Consider the following 18,286-nt stretch of genomic DNA (forward strand, 5'->3'; position numbering starts at 1 on the left):
TGATGCCAAAGGAAAATTACAGCATTTCTTACCCTTGCTACTGTGTCGACATTGACTGTGAGCCTAAAATAAAATATAAAAGTGGAGCACATACACACTGAGCCTGTTCTGTCTATGGAAATAGAGAAAAATCACCTAAAGGATATGAATGCTGCAGGAATTTTATGAGCTTGAGTATTGCCTCATTTCACATCTGTATTCCAGAATGATTTTAGTTAGGATTTTACTTTATAGCTAAAGCTTCAGGTACTGCATTCTAAGGACGATGATGCCTTTGTGTCATTGCACCTGTTGTAAATTTTGTTTTTATCGTTTGGGTTAAGGGACTGTTTTTAACACTTAGTTGGCTCTATGTCAACAATACCCAATGAAATCTTGGGGAAATGTAAGAAAGACACTAAGAAAAAGACTGTGGAGAAAGTGGAGAATACCTAAAGGTATTGCTGTTTGGATATACACACTTCCTCCAATTGTTCCACCTCTGGCTCTTTACTGTTGCCACCTATCCCTCTTCTTATCATTTATCTTTCACATGGGCGTTTTTCACTTACAGCTGCTGTTCCTCCCATAAAAGGTACATTAATAAAATGGAAATACCAAATCCCTGCTCTCTTCTGACTGATATGCATTTTGTAGAACATAAACAGCTGGAGTTTTACGCTCTATCTTATGGGTTAGATGTGGCTGGGAGACAAGGGAGTGAGGGGGAAGCCATCGTAATTTAACGTTCAGTTTTTTGTACATAGAAAAATCTAGGGAAACAAAATGTTGTGTAAGGGCTGATACCCATTGTGCCATATACAGTTATTAACGAGTAAAGGTCACAGTGTCAGATAACACCCCATTACCGCATTCCTCAATATTGTAAGAATGGCTACATAAATGGCAATATTTTTCAGTATATCTTTATTTAAGCAATTTACACCAGGGATTTGTTTGGTCAAAAGTGAATAATCATAAATTTTGAGGACTCTTTAGAGCAACTTTTAAAATAAAAACCCTTTCACACAGGTAATTATACAAAACTGAAATGTAATTGAGATTTAAGCTTCTCTCAGGAGAACCCAGATACTAACAAAGTCAAATCATTAATAATTAAATGCTTTCCTTATTGCAATATAGGTGAGGTTTTAAATTAAAGAAGAAGTGAATATTTTAATATGGACCCTATTATGCCATTGATGCTCGTACCTTTGACACATCTATGATTTTCATAGAAGAAGGGATTATGATGTTACTAAGAATATCAATGCTATTTAAACCTTATAGAGAAATGTCACTGGGCATCCAAGACAGGGCAGGGTTTTTCTTCTGTCAGGAATGCCTCTTCTGGTAGCCAATCTCACCTCACTGAAAGGTTGGACCTTTCCCTGTGGCCTTTTTCCCGTAGTCCTCCCAGAGATGACCGATTCTCTTCCCTCTAGTGGGGCACAATCTCTCTAATGCAATCTCTAATGCATTTTTTTATTAAAACACAAAGCCTAGCATAGCCAACCCAACTTCTGCTTCAGAGCACTACTTCTGAACAAGTCCCAGGTTGTGTTTTTTTTTTCCTTTCTAGTTTATACTTGTGAGGAAAAAGTACCAATGCCTTTGTAGTTTTAATGAGAAGTTTCTGACTTCGTCCCTATCCTATAAACCTGAAGTAAATAAAAGCCAAAGTTGGCATACCTTTTTAATGGTGTTATACTTCAAAATACCATCCATTTATCACCCATCTCATATTTTGCAACACTAAGCACCAAAAGTGGCCTTTTTTTTGTTCATTTGTTTGTTTTGTAGCCAAACACAGAATTTCATAAAAGATCCATTTTATTGATCTTTTCAGCTAAACAGTGCATTTAAAAATCTATTTTGAAGGTAAGCCGCATTTCCAGAGCACTTTAACCTCATGTAAAATACAGCTTACAGACATGCTAAGGTGCTTCTATTAAACAACAGGCTGCTTTCTTGGAAGGGAGCTAAAAATCGTTAGGCATAACTGAACTATAGCTCTAATGCACTATTGTTATCCAGAGGCCTACTTCATTACTATTATGTACAAAAACAGTGTTAGAGCTTTTTTATAAAGAGTTTGGGAATAGTTATTAGAAACAGAAACAGTGCATCCTAGAGATTTCTGTAGAGTAGATTTGCTGTAGGCACAAGTGATAAAGCTATTACCAACAGCCAAGTTTCTTTCCAACTTTTCATTTCTGAGTAATTTCTGCAATGAAGACAGAAGTGTAATAGACATGAAGGAATGTGGCAATCCATTTGTTTTATTCCTATGAAATTATTGCTGATTGCAGGTTTGGAGGATGTGTGGGTGAAGTTTGCTGATTTATTTCAGTTTGGTCAGGAATGCTTTTTTAAAACACCTTTAACCTTTATCTTCCAAACAGTTAATTTGGGTCACTACTTTTGCACTGAAGCTTTGATTGTTAGAGGAAATACTTCTGCATACTTTAGCTCTGCTGTAAGAGAGGCAATATGTTGTGGGCTGTATGCCAACAGATTTTAACCACAAACTTAGGGAAAGGAGACAGATTAGATTGTGGTGGTCTTATAATCAGAGTTTCTTAGTATTCTTTTCTTGCTAAGAGCAAATATTCCCCACTAAAGTGGTTCTATGGCATACAGATGGTGTATCCATAGTAATAGGGCAAACTAAACCCCCTCAAGCTGCATTCCTCTATTCTCTGATAAGTGTTCTATAATAATTTTATCACAAAAGAAGAACGACTTTAAAGTTTCCAGCCATATAATATACTTCAAGATCTTGACTGAGTTCTGAACTTTTTTTCAGCTTTCTGCATGCAAGAATCTTGTTCAACAGAGGAAGAAGGTATTAAACAAAGGCTTAGAGGTATACAAGGATGAGGAAAAGCCTAGCTTCTATTCAAACTTTTACAGACACTGTTCCTTTTAAAAGCTGGTGGTCAAGGAACAAAGAACAAGATCTATTTGGTCACAGCATCTATCTGCCTGCCACAGCAGGTTTGTCTCCAGTAGCAAATTTTCTAGTTTTTTAGGCAATCTAGCTTTAACCACCTAAGATAAATAGATCAAATAGATCTAAAGATATTCAGCAGTTTAATAAATCTCAGTGATACTTCCCTGTTACACTGGTTAAAGTTTTCCCTTTCTTAAAGTATTCCCTTTCCATGAAAAGTCAATGGTTGTGTGCTCTTGTGCTATGCATTCTTTTATTCAAATTCTATCCCTTACTCCTTAGCAGCTGCTGGTCCTACAGCCGGATCAGTTGACGTGGTGACTCACCCAGTCAGCATTCGGGCCTGTCCAGATCTGAGTGTGTGTGAATGCCCTGGTCAACAAAATGTATTAGCACAGTGGGTGTTCCAGGGAACAATGCAGGAAGGGTGAGCCATGCACCCTATAGGTGGGAACGCAGGAGTTATAAAAATACGTAGCAGACTAGCCAGATGCAAAGTTTTTGTGATACAACAGCTGGGGAGGGACATTCCTCTCCTATGTTGTGACGCTGAGACACAAATGTACTGCAAAATTTGGCTGTTTCCATATTCCGTCTTTATTTGAAACATGAACATGTAAATGAAAATGCAGTCTAGCTGTATCTGACTGCTGAAGTCAAGAGCAAAAAAGTAAGTTATTTCTTAGGAAGTGCAAAAACAGACAAGTAGATCATGAACCCACAAAACTGCTGATACCTCTTTAGAGACAGGGAATGCTAGTAATTGCTGACTTCCATTTTACATCCTAATGGCTAAAATTTCTAATAAGGATACTTATTGTTTCTGTGCCTTTTTTTTTTTAATATTTCAAATTCATGGGACTTTGTAATTTTTAATTGCTTTGAGCATCTTAAATAAATGCAAGGAAGCAGCAGCAGAACAATGTAGGCTTTAATATTTAAATAATTTGTTATATAAATGAAACTTTTAAGGTTTACATCCGTATGTCCCAAAGCCATGTTAATGGTGAGCTGAGCCTATGCAAAAAAGCTCCTGATTAAGTCTGAAACTGGTTTGCAGTACAGCAATCCATATAGAGTGTTTTTTCTCAGATCTCATCATCTGTTTGCTGCCTCTGCTGCGGAGAAAACTGGAATTTGTTCCTAAAGACTGAATCTCAGGAACTTGCAGAAGGAACCTCTTTCTTCTGAGGAAGAATGAGTGAAGAATGAGTAAAGAATGGGCACCCACACGAGACAGTTACTTCAGCTTCTGCTTCACATGCCCATAAGAAATGCATGTAGGACTAACTGAGAAGGCAGCTTGCTGCCAGCAGGGAGGCAGGGAGGGAAATGCAGAGCTATCAAGACAAATAACTTAAATCAGCTTCGCACCTTTAAAAAACCATCAGGTCACAATTTAAGTTTCTATGTGAAAAGTAGCCCTGTAATGCTGGGACGTGAAAAAGGTTGGTTGGAGAGCTTTGTCCTGCAAATTAAGTCATTTTCTACGCACTTCATAAACTCAAAGATTACTTCAGGATCACAGAAGCTAACAGCAATGGCAATTTCTTGTCCCACTTACGAGGATGTGTAGTATGAACTTCTGACAGTCACTGAGCTTCTCTTTCTGCAGCAACTTCCATTCAGACACCCTCATTTGACAATACAAATACAAATAATGCAGATGGTGCACATGTGTATATGCAAATATATATAATGCAAATGTAACTAATTTAATAAAAAGCTGTCTCAAAACTAATGAATATAGCTGCTAATTGTTACTGTCTCCTCAAGAGGTAATGCATCATTAAGACATTTAGATCAGTTTTAAGGTGATGACACTCGGATGAACACACTAGATCCACCAACTAAAGAGGTCCACAGAGATCAGCTTTCTATATCATCAGACACATTGCTTCACATCTCCATCCTACTCTTGTGTACCTTTGTTGAAAGTCACCCTTGCATAGATGCTCTTCAGGAAAGGAGTTATGATGGACAGTCATCACAGCCAGGATTGCAGTGGTGTTGCTGGCCAGTTTGTGAAAAAAATAAGGAATAATTCTGAACAGCTACAGAATAGCAAGACAGTCTTCCATACTGACCAAATTATTTGAAACTGCAAGAGGAACAGAGTGGTATGCGTAGATAAAAATGACAGGAGGAAGACCAAGCTGACTCTTGTAAACAGAAATCAAACCAAAAACTTTCCACAAGACACTAAAAAAGACTCTTCATGGCTCTCAGTTGTCATGAAGAAAAAAAAAAAAAGAGAGAGAAGATTCTTTCCTCTAAGAAAGAGAAAACAAAAAGAAGACATTAAATGGTCCTTTTGTAAGAGAATGGTAAAAAGACACAGACTAATGACAGCACAGAATTTAGGAAAAACAAGATTAAAAATAACTATGAAGAGCTGAAGAAGTGTTCAGGACATGACACTGAATGATTAAGGAACCAAAATAACAGGAGAAATTCAGTGATGATAAGTGCAAGGAAATGCAGAAAAGTTAAAACTAACCTTAACAACACATCGCAGTCAATAGGATCTGGATTAGCTACCACCTCTCACTAGAGAGATCTCTGTCACTGTTTCTCAAGACCTGTTCATATCAACTCAATGTTCAGTAAGAATTAAAGCAAACGGGTTAGTAGTAGTCATCAAGAACAGAACTGAGGACAAAACAAACTATCATTATACCTCAGAAAGTATTAATTGTGCAGCCTAAATGGACAATGTTGAGAATGTGACATCTATCTGTTAAGTAGTTACACATGTTATGGTAGAAGTGTGCATTAATTTACTGTTAAGAAGATACTAGTTTATGACAGAAAAAGAAATAGTTGATCTGAACTGATGTAAATTACTAATGTTGGCAAAAATTACATCTTTGACTGTTCTACCACTTTGTTCATTTAAGCACAAAGCCATAACCTGTGGGAAGCAGAATCCTGGCAAAGTGTTCTTTATCACTTTTACCCCAAACAAGAGGTACTGCATAAATGTGTAAATTTGTTAAGTCACTCAGAGTACAAAGTGACAATAGAAAATAAATAAATAAATCAGCAGAATCAGCTGTATTGAGGACTAGTAGATTCATTTTCTTGTGCTCCAAAGTAGGACAATTTCAATCTCCATTTCAGTGCAAAAGTGAAGAATGTTTGTACTGGGCCACTCTTGTCTGCTCATCTTTACTGAAGACTAAACTTAACTGAACTCAAGTAGAGGTGCTTGAAAGTGTCAGTAGGGATGTACTTTTCTGCAGTCATCATGATTTTGTATCCCTTATCCCTAGACCAAACATATAAATGTATTTTCAGCTTCTTACTCCTTCCATCCCTTCCGCAGATAATTTTTCTCATGGCAAAGCTTTACTGTGGACAATTGCTGTGGACAAATGGTGCCTTCCAGACCTCCTCAGAACATCAGCCTGAGTTTATTTTACTATCAGTGTTTAGCATATTGATTAACTTGTTTTTAGAGAAAAGCTGTGAAGGAGAAGATGCTTCTCTCTTCTGTCCCTCAGCAGGGATCTCAGCAGTTTCTCATCACCTTCAGACTACATGCTGAATAGAGGTGTGGGGCCAAGTTGTCTGCAAACAGCAACAGCTGCGCTTGTTGTAGCCAGCAACTCAAGCACATGTCATCTCAGCGTTGCCCTCCAAGTACATTATTTACTTTTAGTGGGATAAACATCAGAAAGAAAAACCTTATGGGAGAAGTTCTATACAGCACAGTAGGATATCTTATGCTTTCTATTAGTTCATTGCTATTCAGCTATCCTGTAGAGTTAACACTAATAATATTCCACCTGTAAACTGTTTACCAAAAAAAAAACCAAAACCCACAAACAAAACCTACAAGAAGAAATGATGTTCAGCTTGTCATTCTCTAGTACTTGTGTAGGTTTGAAGAGTACTTTTTAGAGAAATGTATAATTTTTACTCCCACCCTATCCTAAAGGCTCTTCAGAAAGGAATGGGAAGTCCACGATTCAGAAGATCATGCATGGATAACAATTTCTAGTTTTGTGGCCCCGTTTCCTAGTCTTCACCACATATACAGTTCTGCTCACCTGCTCTCCAAGAGATTTTGAAGGATTACACAACCTAACAGCCTAATGAAAAGGGACTTGCAGGATTTCACATTCTTCAGCATCAAACACTTTCAGCATTTTTAACATAAAACCTGCTAAATTATTTTTCTCTCTCTGGAAAAAAAGTCTCTAGCCTGTCAGTCACATGAATCTGTGAAAGTTTTCTAAGAGTCATTTATTAGACATGTACTGTTTGAGGCCAAAGAGCATGTAGGTATTCACTGCTGGACTTTAAGGTTGCTCTGGAACACTTTCCATACCAACAGAACCGTAATGTGTCTGCCCTGTAACAGCAAAGCATGACTGCAGTCCATGGTAACTTGCCAAGACTGTCTTTTATCAAGCTAGTCTGGCACAAAAGCAGTGAAACTATGAGAAAACAGACCATCAGCTTGATACTAGGTGAGGGCCCAGAGCATTACGCTGGTTTTCTCAGACTTAGCAGAAATTTTCCTTAAGCTTCAGTTCATGCTATCGGCTATGACAGATTGCATCTTGTTGGGGAGGACTGTTATGACAGGGGAGGACAGACCAGAAAATGGATTGCAGTAGCTGCTGCAGATCACGACACTGTGAAAGCTCTCCTGCTGGCAGGAGTATTCCTCGCAGTTTGTAGCAAAGCAGACAGTGTTTCAGAACCCAAGTCTTCAGTCCTTCCCTGACACTCTTCCCTAGATAAGGCAGTGCATTTTCTAATTGGATTAAAAGAAGCAACAAAGCAAACACAAGTTGTCCCCCTGATTCAAAGCTTGGTGTTTGTTTCATAGGAGGATGTAAAACTAGAAGCACAATGTGTTCTGTTTAAAAGCTAGAATGCAGCTGAGTAGCACTTTCTCTTAAATTCAGGTACCACGTGGACAAGGCCATGAAGTACGTTATGCATATCCTTATGGTCTAACACTTTCAGTTCTTCTCATGAAAGAAGTGATTTATTTTTTTTAATGTCATGGGAATGATGAAGAATAGTTGTATTCTCAGGGTCGACAACTTCTCTTCAGTGTCATGCTGCTTTTAAGTTAACATCATTAGAAGAAATGCAGGCATAGTCATGTCCTCAGCAAGCACATGAAAGAATATCACCAGAGAACCAGAAGTTCACTAACTAAACACATGGTTCAGAAGCTGACCATTTGCTTGCAAGCATATGTAACATTTGTTTAAATTCTCATGCTATTGAGATGATTAACAATTAGCTTATTTGCCCTGTTTTTCCATGTACTAATAGCTCAACCAATAAATAATCCTTTACAGATGTTAAAAAAAATAATCCCCAAACTCATAAAAGTCTGTTGAATCCCAGTAATCAGAGACTTCTTATTTGAGAGGCATTCTAACGAAACAGGACATGTTGTTTTGCGTATTGCTGCTTAAAAGGCATATGCCCAGGAAGAGACATTTTGGAAAATAGCCCACATTTTTCTTTAGCTTATTACATCTTGTGTCATAACAAAAATTCAGAAAATGGACTCCATACCTACTGTCCAAAATGTGCTCAAGCAACGTATGAAGAAACACACAAAATGTCATACAAAATCATCACATCAAACATTTAAAAAGTTAAAACCAAATGTACTAGGCCTTTTTCTGGCAGTCTAATACTCTTTTAATCCAAGTTAACCACCAAAACATAATTTCCTAATTTATATTCATACAAAATTATGTATTTTTGAAGTATAGAGATGAAGAATAATCTGCTAGAGATTTTTCCTCATTTGACCATAAAACTACTATCTCTCTAATGTAGCAGAAGTTGTCTGCTACTATCGCACTTTTAAAAGAAAAAATAAACCCATGTAAACTGCAGCTGGCATACTCAATCGAACCTGCTAGAGGCAAAACAGCAGTGTTTACCTATCCCGTCTTTGAATCTTGCTTGTGTATCTGCACCTGCATGAATTCTATCCATATATATACTAAATGCGCTTTATGAAACTTTTGTTTTTCTTTCGAATTCTCTGTATGATCCAACTCAGATCTATCTGTCTGCAAAGAATTCTCATGTTATTAATCAGAGGCTGTGCTATGAGAGGGTTTTACATGCGTCAGTTTGCAGAAAGCATGCTGCCTTTGGATCTGCCAGTATTCTGTGGAACTATAATAACCTCTAATCAGGAATGTCATGAAAGGAAATGGCTTTCAAATCAAATTGTTGTTTTCCTTTGCAATTTACATGGCTTCTAAGTGGAATGTATGGATTATCTTCAAGCATTTCAAATATACTGAATAGTAACATCAGTGAAAATCCTCCAGTACTGGAGATGTTCTGATCAAATTTTTGCTAATTATACATTTTTGGAAAAGTCAGTACCATTAAAGACATTTTGGAATAGTCACTCAAGAACCGAAGCATAGAAAGCCCTAACGGCTTCTGGAAGGCCTGATCATGAGTTATCTCAACTGATGTGAAATGGTAAGAGAATATAGAATTACTTGACACTCATTCTAGTCACTTGGAGCTTGGAAAAGTTTTAAAGTACATACATAAAGATGAGATTAAAAGCTGACTGAAAACATAAAAAATATTTGGAAAATTTCAAAATCCATTCAAAACAATTTTGATGTCAAAGCAAATCATTTTTCATGTACTTATAATCATTCATTTCAAATGGATATTAAAATTATTCTACATCTGGTTTTCATACTCTTTATTTTCTCTTGAGAAAAAAAGAGAAGAGTGTGGACTATAAAATGTGGAAAATGCTTTCGTTTGTTGGTATTATTTTACTGAAAAGAAAATGTGTGCGCATAATTTATATGAGAGGAGGGCAGAGGGATGTACACACCTGTCCCAACAGTTACATTTTATATGTACAGTTGTTTGAGGATGGAAAATTTCTTGTAAAAACACTTGTACTTCATTCAAGCTTTAAGATCTAGATAAACTATGAAGATAACTATTCCACATGACGAATTTACCTCTTTGTCTGTAGACTGAACCTTAATCTGGTACCTACCAGCTAAAAATAAAAGTTCTACCTGGGTCTGTTTGCTCCCATTGGCAGTGTACTTAGGGTATGGTGCTTTGTGAAGGTAACAGCGCACGGTTTAATTAGCATCATATCCAGCTGCAGTCCATGTAAGCCGGTACCCATTTTTATCTGGTTCAGGAGGGTCAGCTTTATCAACAGACTAATTCGAGATCTACACAATCTGATCCTTTCTGCCACCTTACGCAATTTACCTTCCAAAACATGCATCGGATTTAACTGTAACTCTTGCTTTCTAGAGTATCCACATGCAACCCACTTTAATATTTCTTGAGGATTTTTTATTCCCAAAGTAACCCATACAGACATCTCACTTCATATTGGAAGGTAAATAAAGCCAAATGTAGATAACCATGAGATGTGAGACCTGAGCATTGCTATGTCATTGCAAAGAGAAATTATATGTTGAATAATGCTTAGACGTAGCAAACCCTTCATAGAAAAGCTCCTCATAAGACTTCAAGCACTTGAACTGTCCCAGCAGCACTGCTTTGTCTGGCATAAGCTTTTTTGTTTAGGAACAACTCTGCAATACATTTTCTCATGTGCCACCAGAAAATAATTTTCTTAAGCTTATTTCTCCCATCAGTAAATTAGACGTGATGCTCCAAAATCTTTCTCAGACATACACAAAACAGAATGGATTCTCTCCGGCTAGATACTTGTCAGTTGTGATAATTGTGAGTAGAGAATCTCAGATCCTTCATTAAAGTCATCTGATTCAATACTAGAGGTTATAAACACTATGCATCTAAATTTTCTCTATGCTTCCTATTAAAAAATAAATAAATAAAAAAAAATCTGAAGGACAGATGCTTTTCTTTCACAGCAGTGACATATTCTATCATTGGACAGGTCTGGTTGTTGGGAAGAAACTGCAGAACCTGGCTCATGTATTACTGTCTAAGCCATTTGTTTTGTTAACTATCTGTCAATGTTGCAAAGTGATAACCTGGCTAAGGTACATGGATTCACAGCCTTCTTGAATAAACACTATGCTTCCCCACCCTGAACTTCTAAAGACACAGTTCAAAAGAAACAGCCAAGTTCATTTTCATATGCTGAAATGGGCAGTAATTAACAACCCTTAGTTAAACAGAAGGTTTGTTCCTGACTTACCAGTTTACTTTTCAATATATTCGAGCAACTAAATCATTGAACTGATGAATTCGTTCATAATGCTTAAACTGAAACTCTACACTAAAATAGAAGTTATGTCTTCAAGTGGGATGTACTAGAAAATACATTTCACCAACTCCATCAGTATTTTCCAAAATGTTGTTCAAAAAAAGAAGAGGTTTATCTACATGCCAAATCAGATCACTATCACAGTTATTAGTGTAGAACACAATGGATACACACAGGGATCATTTCATACAGTACTGCAGCTCAGTCACTAAATCAAACAGCAAAGATTTCCCCTCATTACCAGGTGTTGCAAAAGGAACAGCATAACATTCTTGCATCTTCAAATTGGGGCACAAAGGTAACAAAGGTCTCCCATCATCCTAAGAGTAGACCATGGGCAACTACGACAATTTCTAAATGCTTTGTTATGTAAGCAGTCACATGTTCTCTGATGTGCTTGCCCAAGACGTAACACAAATTACTCCCACAGTACATTTTTTGAGGTTTAATATCTATTGGAATATTCCAGCTAGCATTGGAGATCTTACAATCCTGTCAAAGGAGATAAATTTCATGCTGCAGCAGTAACATTCCTGTTAACTATGATGAGCAAGGCAGCACATCTGGAATGAAGTGATACCCTTTTTCAGATTAAACGGTAGATTTGGGAAAGATGGACAAGATTTCAAGCATCTAGGTCAGTCTGTCGAGGTGATATCTGACTGCCTCACTAACACGTCTCAGGAGAGTGGTAGTGGAACTAGGTATCCCTTAGCCACTTGAAAAGTCAAGAAATTTGCTGTTTTAACCAAATAAGTGTCTAATGCCAATCTATGAAGTAAGAAAGTTTTCATTTCTCAATAGAGACTATGCATTATTTAGACTCCTTATCAGTTATCTGTTGTGCTGCAGTTCTAGTATTCCATGATTTTACATTTGATTAACCCATCTTTGTCTCACTTCTCCATTTTTTCCCCATGTATTTTAAGCGGCTTCTGTGATCTAAAGAGGCTATTTTTGCATCTTCTTGGTGTGAACAGCATTCCTTATGCAGCCCATCAAGAAGCAGAGCTCTAGACATAACATTGCTTGCTACTTTCAGAGAGGCAATGCAACTGGAAATGCAGTTTGAAGTTTCATATTGAGAATGCTAGTTCTTCACTCAAATAGCCTTGAAAGGCCTTTTATATCTGATCACACAGACGTGGTGAAGAGGATGAGAGTTCAAGGGTGCAAAAAGTCAACTTGAGTGCTGCTACTCCAGTGCCAAGAGATACAGAAGTCAGCAGTCTTGTTCTGGCTGCAGCTGATTCAACTGAAGAGGTTACTGGTCCAAGCTGCTTCCCAGCATATCAAAGATCACTGCCCTGGCAGATCTGCTGACATCACAGCTCCAGTAATTGCTTCCTAATCTAGTTCAATCAAAATGCCTAGTTTAGCTTACACACTTTAAAAATGTAACTTTTGCTTTTCTCAGATAATCTAGAGAACATTTGTACATGAAGTTATCATGGCAGATCTGTAGGGAGTAGAGTGGGAAAAGAAACAGAAGAGAGCCCCTGGGCAGTAACCTGTTCACCCTGCAAAGCTGCAATCAGAACAGAATGTGTGACTTTATTGTATCTTCACATTATGGTTCCCTCGACAGTACTCAGCATTGTTTCCTTTGTCCATAGAAACAATGGCATGTGTAACTCCACACACAAAAAAAGTTATTTGCAGAAGTTACTTGACAGTATTGTATTCATCTGACGGAGTTGGGGGTAGCAATTAAATTGTGGGATCAACAGAAAAGCATAAAGAGAGCGTGCAGTGTATGTCATGAAGAACATGGATATGACAAACCAGCAAATGGAAGATCAAGTTGTAAAAGGTACCAAAGGGCACTAGAGGGATTGTAATGGGAATTCTCCAGAGATAATTAAGTTGGCATGGAATTGACCACAGCTGCCAGTACCCTAAGAGAAGAGTCTTGTGCAAGTCTGCAAAGCTGGTACGTCCCCTTGTTCTAATCAGAGCATTCACCACAAGAATGCTTTGGTCAATGCCACCAACGTCTGAGTGCCTGTAGTAGAGGGGAGATGGCGAGAGAAGGAAGAATACTTGCCATAAGTGCAGTCTCTTGTTTTTAAAGAAATGTGGGAATAAAGAAACTGCAAAGCCTGAAAAGGTAGGGGAAGCTGAGGAAGCATTCAGTGAGCAATTTTAAGTTCTTTTCAGTGTAACAGTTCAACAAGCACTGAAGATCCTGTATCATTAGTACTGCATAAGAGATGCCATCCACCCACCTGGACTAGAGAAAGGGGCAGTGCTGTCATTCTGCCACAGTGTTTGTTTCTGCAGCTATAGCTAGAAGATTGAGCTGACCCTAGATTAAGTCCCTGTTTGTAGTTAACTCTGTGAAGTAAAACCTTAAAGCCCAAAAGAGTGTTGCCTGGGCAGTGCAGGAAAGGCCTGTGGGAGGAGTGCAGGAGAGGGGTCCTATAGCAGGATCGTCCTGGCCAGCAAAACCCCTAGCAGCTCGGAATACAAGGTGGTCTGAAGGAAAGCTCTCTATCTCCAGTCAGCCTGCAGCTGATTACAGAATCCATAAGACGACTGCTTGGAGCTCTCCCCCTCTTTTTTTTTTTTTCTTTTTCTCACAAGTCATTTGCTTTGAAAAGTAACAAAGAATTGTTGTTGTTTTGTTTTTCCTTTTAAATTAAGAACAAAACAGAACAGCATAATCAAGTTAGAAATAAATTCTGGCTTCTTCTCTGACTCTAGCCATGCAAATCCTCTGCAGGATACTGAGTTACACAATAGCCTCAACCCACAAAAATGACTTGCAGGCATTACATCATCCAATCAGACCCAAAGGCAACAGCATTGTTACCCAACAACTTCAGACAGCTGATTAACCACTTTTTGTAGGGTGTCAATTACACCACACCCTGCTTGTTCATAACTGTGTTGTTGACAGCAGAACACAGCAAGAGAAAAGCATGCTACCCCCCACATACACACCACATGTATACACAGTAATGCTACTGCCAGAATGATGTGCTTAATTTGTCATGAACTCAGCTAGGAGTACTTAGAAACCTTCAATAAATAAATAAGCAAGCACAGCAACATAATGGCACATCTGGGCTTGTTGTGAGACTGCACAGTGAAATTTTAAATTTCTTCAAGTTACGTCACTTGTTTGGGGAAGCTGAGGGTTTTAGGAGGAGCAACAAAGACCTTTATGGAGGGAGCCATTCACCCTTGGCAATGCCACTCCGAGATTCAAGAATCTTACTACGGAAGAGGGCTTTTTCTGAAAAACCTTCTTACTGGTTTTAGTCACTTTCCTTCATGTTCTTTTTGCACATCTTTAAGGTATTTAAGGTACATTGTTATGTATATTACTGGTTCTGAGGAATTTAAAGTGATGTTTTCAGTTTGACACACAACTGATAAAGCATACTTTCCTTATAACCTCTCCTTTCCATGTGCCTGCTGGAAATTGTTTTTCATTGTTCATAAATCCAAGGCTTGTTTACACTGGAATACAGGAAAAGCTAAAGGAGAATGCTAGTGTGTAAGCCATAGTGGCTTTTTTTGGCTTTTGCTGTGAAGTGATAAATGATTCTCGGTCCCCCATGGGTTAGAGGGCACCAAACTTCAAATAACTACAACATCCGATAACAAAGTTTTTCTCCATCATTTGCAATCAAAACACCAAGAACACAGCCCTCTGGACCTCTCATCCTTCATGTTCAATTGTAAATCCTGATTAAATAGCTTGCAGGTGTCAGGATTAGAGTATATTCATTGGGAGCCTAAACATAGCACCAGCTGGGTTCCTCATTTGCCAGTTGTAGTTGCTTCTTTGTTTTGAAACTGTTGACAGTACAACTAAAAATATTCCTTTGGGTAGAGACAGAGTTAAATAACAAGCAGGATGAGTAAGAGAACAGCTGTAGATATTTTTCTGTGTTTAACATACCTGCCTTGTTGATTTATAGTAAGCCCTCCATATAATGTACATTCTGTGTAATCCAAAACATTTAACCTTTCGAGCCAGGGCTGTGATAAAGCTATCAAACACAGGAAAGGGTCTTGACAAGCCTTGTATTACCAGCTTTTTTCTCAAAGGAAAAGTGAAATATAGTTTCACCTCACTTTTAGTATACAACAACAAGCAGTATTATGCCTTATCAGTTGCTACCAACTAAACTATATGCCAGACACCAGACATCAACACAAACAGCAGTGTGGAGATGGAAAAGAAAACACAGTTTTGGCAAGTTCTCAAAATCCTACTCTAGTGAGTGGCTGCTTGGTTCAAGCATGGCTTCCTTGTGGGGATGAGAATTTCTGCTCTTCTTTTAAAAACAGAACCAGAGTAAGTGCTTAAAGAACAGAGCCCATCTTCACGATTAATCCTTCACACAAAAGCAAACAGCATCTGCCTGCATGCAGGACCATCAGTCTGAATTCAAATCCCTTTTATTACGGTTTTATCAGTGAAACAACATACTACAAGTACAAGGGTACTCCATTGCCAGTACTGTTGTCTTAAGATGTAATACCAGGGTTGCAACACATTTCTATCATTAAATCATTTCTATTGTTTTTGGTATTTTGTCCAAATCCATGTTCTCTTTGGAATTAAGTTCTGGCTACTTAAAAATCCCTAAAGTTTTCAAATAGTTATTCATTTTGACTTCCTGTCCCAAACTCTTGAGTAAAACATTACTATGTTGTAATCCCAAAGGACACTTCATTTCTGTGGGCAGTGAACCAAGTCATACAGAATAGATGTAAGGAGAGCGACATGTACAAAAGACATTACTACTTTTTGCTATAAAAGAATAGAGGGGAAAAATCTGAAAAAATTAATAGTCTTTTTATTACATGGCACTGAAGCAAAAAAAATAAATAAATAAAAAATCTGAGTGTTTCAGATAATACATCCAAGATAAGCTTAAACAAAATATTGACTACTTTACACATCTGTATTTATGAGGGGGGAGGATCGTGAGTAGACATGGGCCAAATGGTCCCAAAGCAATTTGCACAGTAGTGAGGCACTCACCTCACTCATGACTAATTGAACTCACTTTTCCCATCATCAGTTCTCAGGAGAAATTCAAAGCAGACTACAGGGTCTATCTGTAATACTGAGGTTTTAACAAGTTTTCTTGCAATGCTGCTAGAATTTTAAAGACAAGTTCTTCCCAGTAAATAATATAATGAGAAAACATCAGCACTTAAGAGGATTCCACAGGGTTAATGCCAGGTTTAAAAAGACTTCAAAATGGATTTTACCCAGTTCACATGTCAGGAGGCACAGCACGGAATCAATTTACAGCAGGAGCCAAAGATCACAAATTTTAGGGGAGCCTGGGGACTGATTCTCCCAATCGGTGCTGTGGGGTGCACAGATGAAAGAGCAAACTTGTTTTTTTTCTTTAATGGTGACAGCATATTCTGAAATTACGCACAGCAGGCAGGAGGAACCTGCATAGATTTCAAAAGATACTGCAGGTTTGTGTGCTGAAGCATACATTTAAGGTCCTAGTTAATGTGCTAGCCTTTCACCTCTGGAGGCCTGGGCTCAGATTTATCTAAGGTAAAAGTGAAGGAGAATTTGGGAGTTCTATCTTCTTAACCCTTATTGGCCATCAGTCCACATCACAGAAGCATAAACCAGTCATCAAACTCTACTTACTTTTACTGTTCTGACGTAAACCTGAAGAAATTCATCTAAACACTGGTATAGTTCTGGGTTTCCACTGATTTAAACTGGACTTAATGAATCAAAAGCCAAATTCTACTGTTCATATCAATAGAAACCTAGACCTGTACAGTATTCAGAGGAACCATGCAGAGAAAGTAAGTATAAAATATGAGAGAAAGTCAGACACCCACTCAGACTAGAAAACAGACTTTTTTTCAGGTCCAGAATATTTTCTCAGACTCTGCTTGGAAGATGCAATGTTCTCCTTTTTCCTTCTCACTCACAAATATTGTGTAAGTATACCTTCTAATAATCTGCATAAATTTGGCTTTCACTAATGCTGTTCTAGATAGAGTTCAAGATATGCCAGGCAATTTCAAACGCACCAAGATAATCCTTTTCAAACACACCAAGATAATCTGTAGAGCAGTACAAATAACAACAACAAACAACTTCCAAAAAAATTAAGCTAAGAGTGGTAGTCTATCATCCTTCCATTGAAAAGTCATTGAAAAAGGAAGAGAGAGCTCAAAAGACCTATTGGATTATCCAAATCTGTCATTTTCAGGGCTTCTATAGGATAGTTCCTATATAATTCCATTTCCTAGTGCTTTTCTTAATCTCATTTCAGAATTTCCAAGCAACAAAGTACTCACCACTTCTACAGCCCAGTTGCTCTCACTTTTAAGAATTTTCTTACTCATGCATTCATTTCAAATTTGCTCTTTCCTAATTTTCATTCCAAACATGTTAATCAAATGCATTATGTGAAATATTTCTACACCTAACAACTACAAATCCAAGATTGCACTCTGCATTTTTATGCTAATTTTTATTATGGGTAAAATTTATGTTTCAAAGATTTGCACTGCATAAGGTGTATCACAAGGGGGTGTACTTTTATCTAAACGAGCCACTCCTCTTGCAGCATGTTCTGAGGATAATGATAGTATCTTTAGCCTGACGTGTAAACAGAAAGCTAGCATGCATTGCACAGAATTTTCTCTCTCACACCCTCTGGTTGTGCCTCCAATCTGTCAAATGAAGCAACCACACCTAGCCTTTAGTCTGCTGAATCTGTACTCCATGTAAAGGCCAAATGAATCTTTACTGCACTTGGGTATTTACTAGACAAAGGTACAGAACTGAGTTTAATTCCATACTGATGCAGGTGAGGTTGTGTACAAAACCCACTGGTCCTTAACAAAGCCATCTCAAATCTTCACCATGTATTCTGGCAACAGTATGCTCATTATTTCCTGCTAGCAGAGTCAGTATTGGTTTGTTACAGGCTAGCAATTTTTCTGTTAGTGAGCTTCCTAAGGACAGAAATAATTTGTTGTAGGATATGACAAAAAATATATGACCTTTGTTTGTTTTTATAAAACACAAGGTCATCTTAGGCAGAAGTTTATCCTTCCATTTACTTCATTTCCTTTATTTTTATGAC

This window comes from Anser cygnoides, chromosome 11 (genome assembly GCF_040182565.1).
Source record: "Anser cygnoides isolate HZ-2024a breed goose chromosome 11, Taihu_goose_T2T_genome, whole genome shotgun sequence".
Classification (NCBI taxonomy): domain Eukaryota; kingdom Metazoa; phylum Chordata; class Aves; order Anseriformes; family Anatidae; genus Anser; species Anser cygnoides.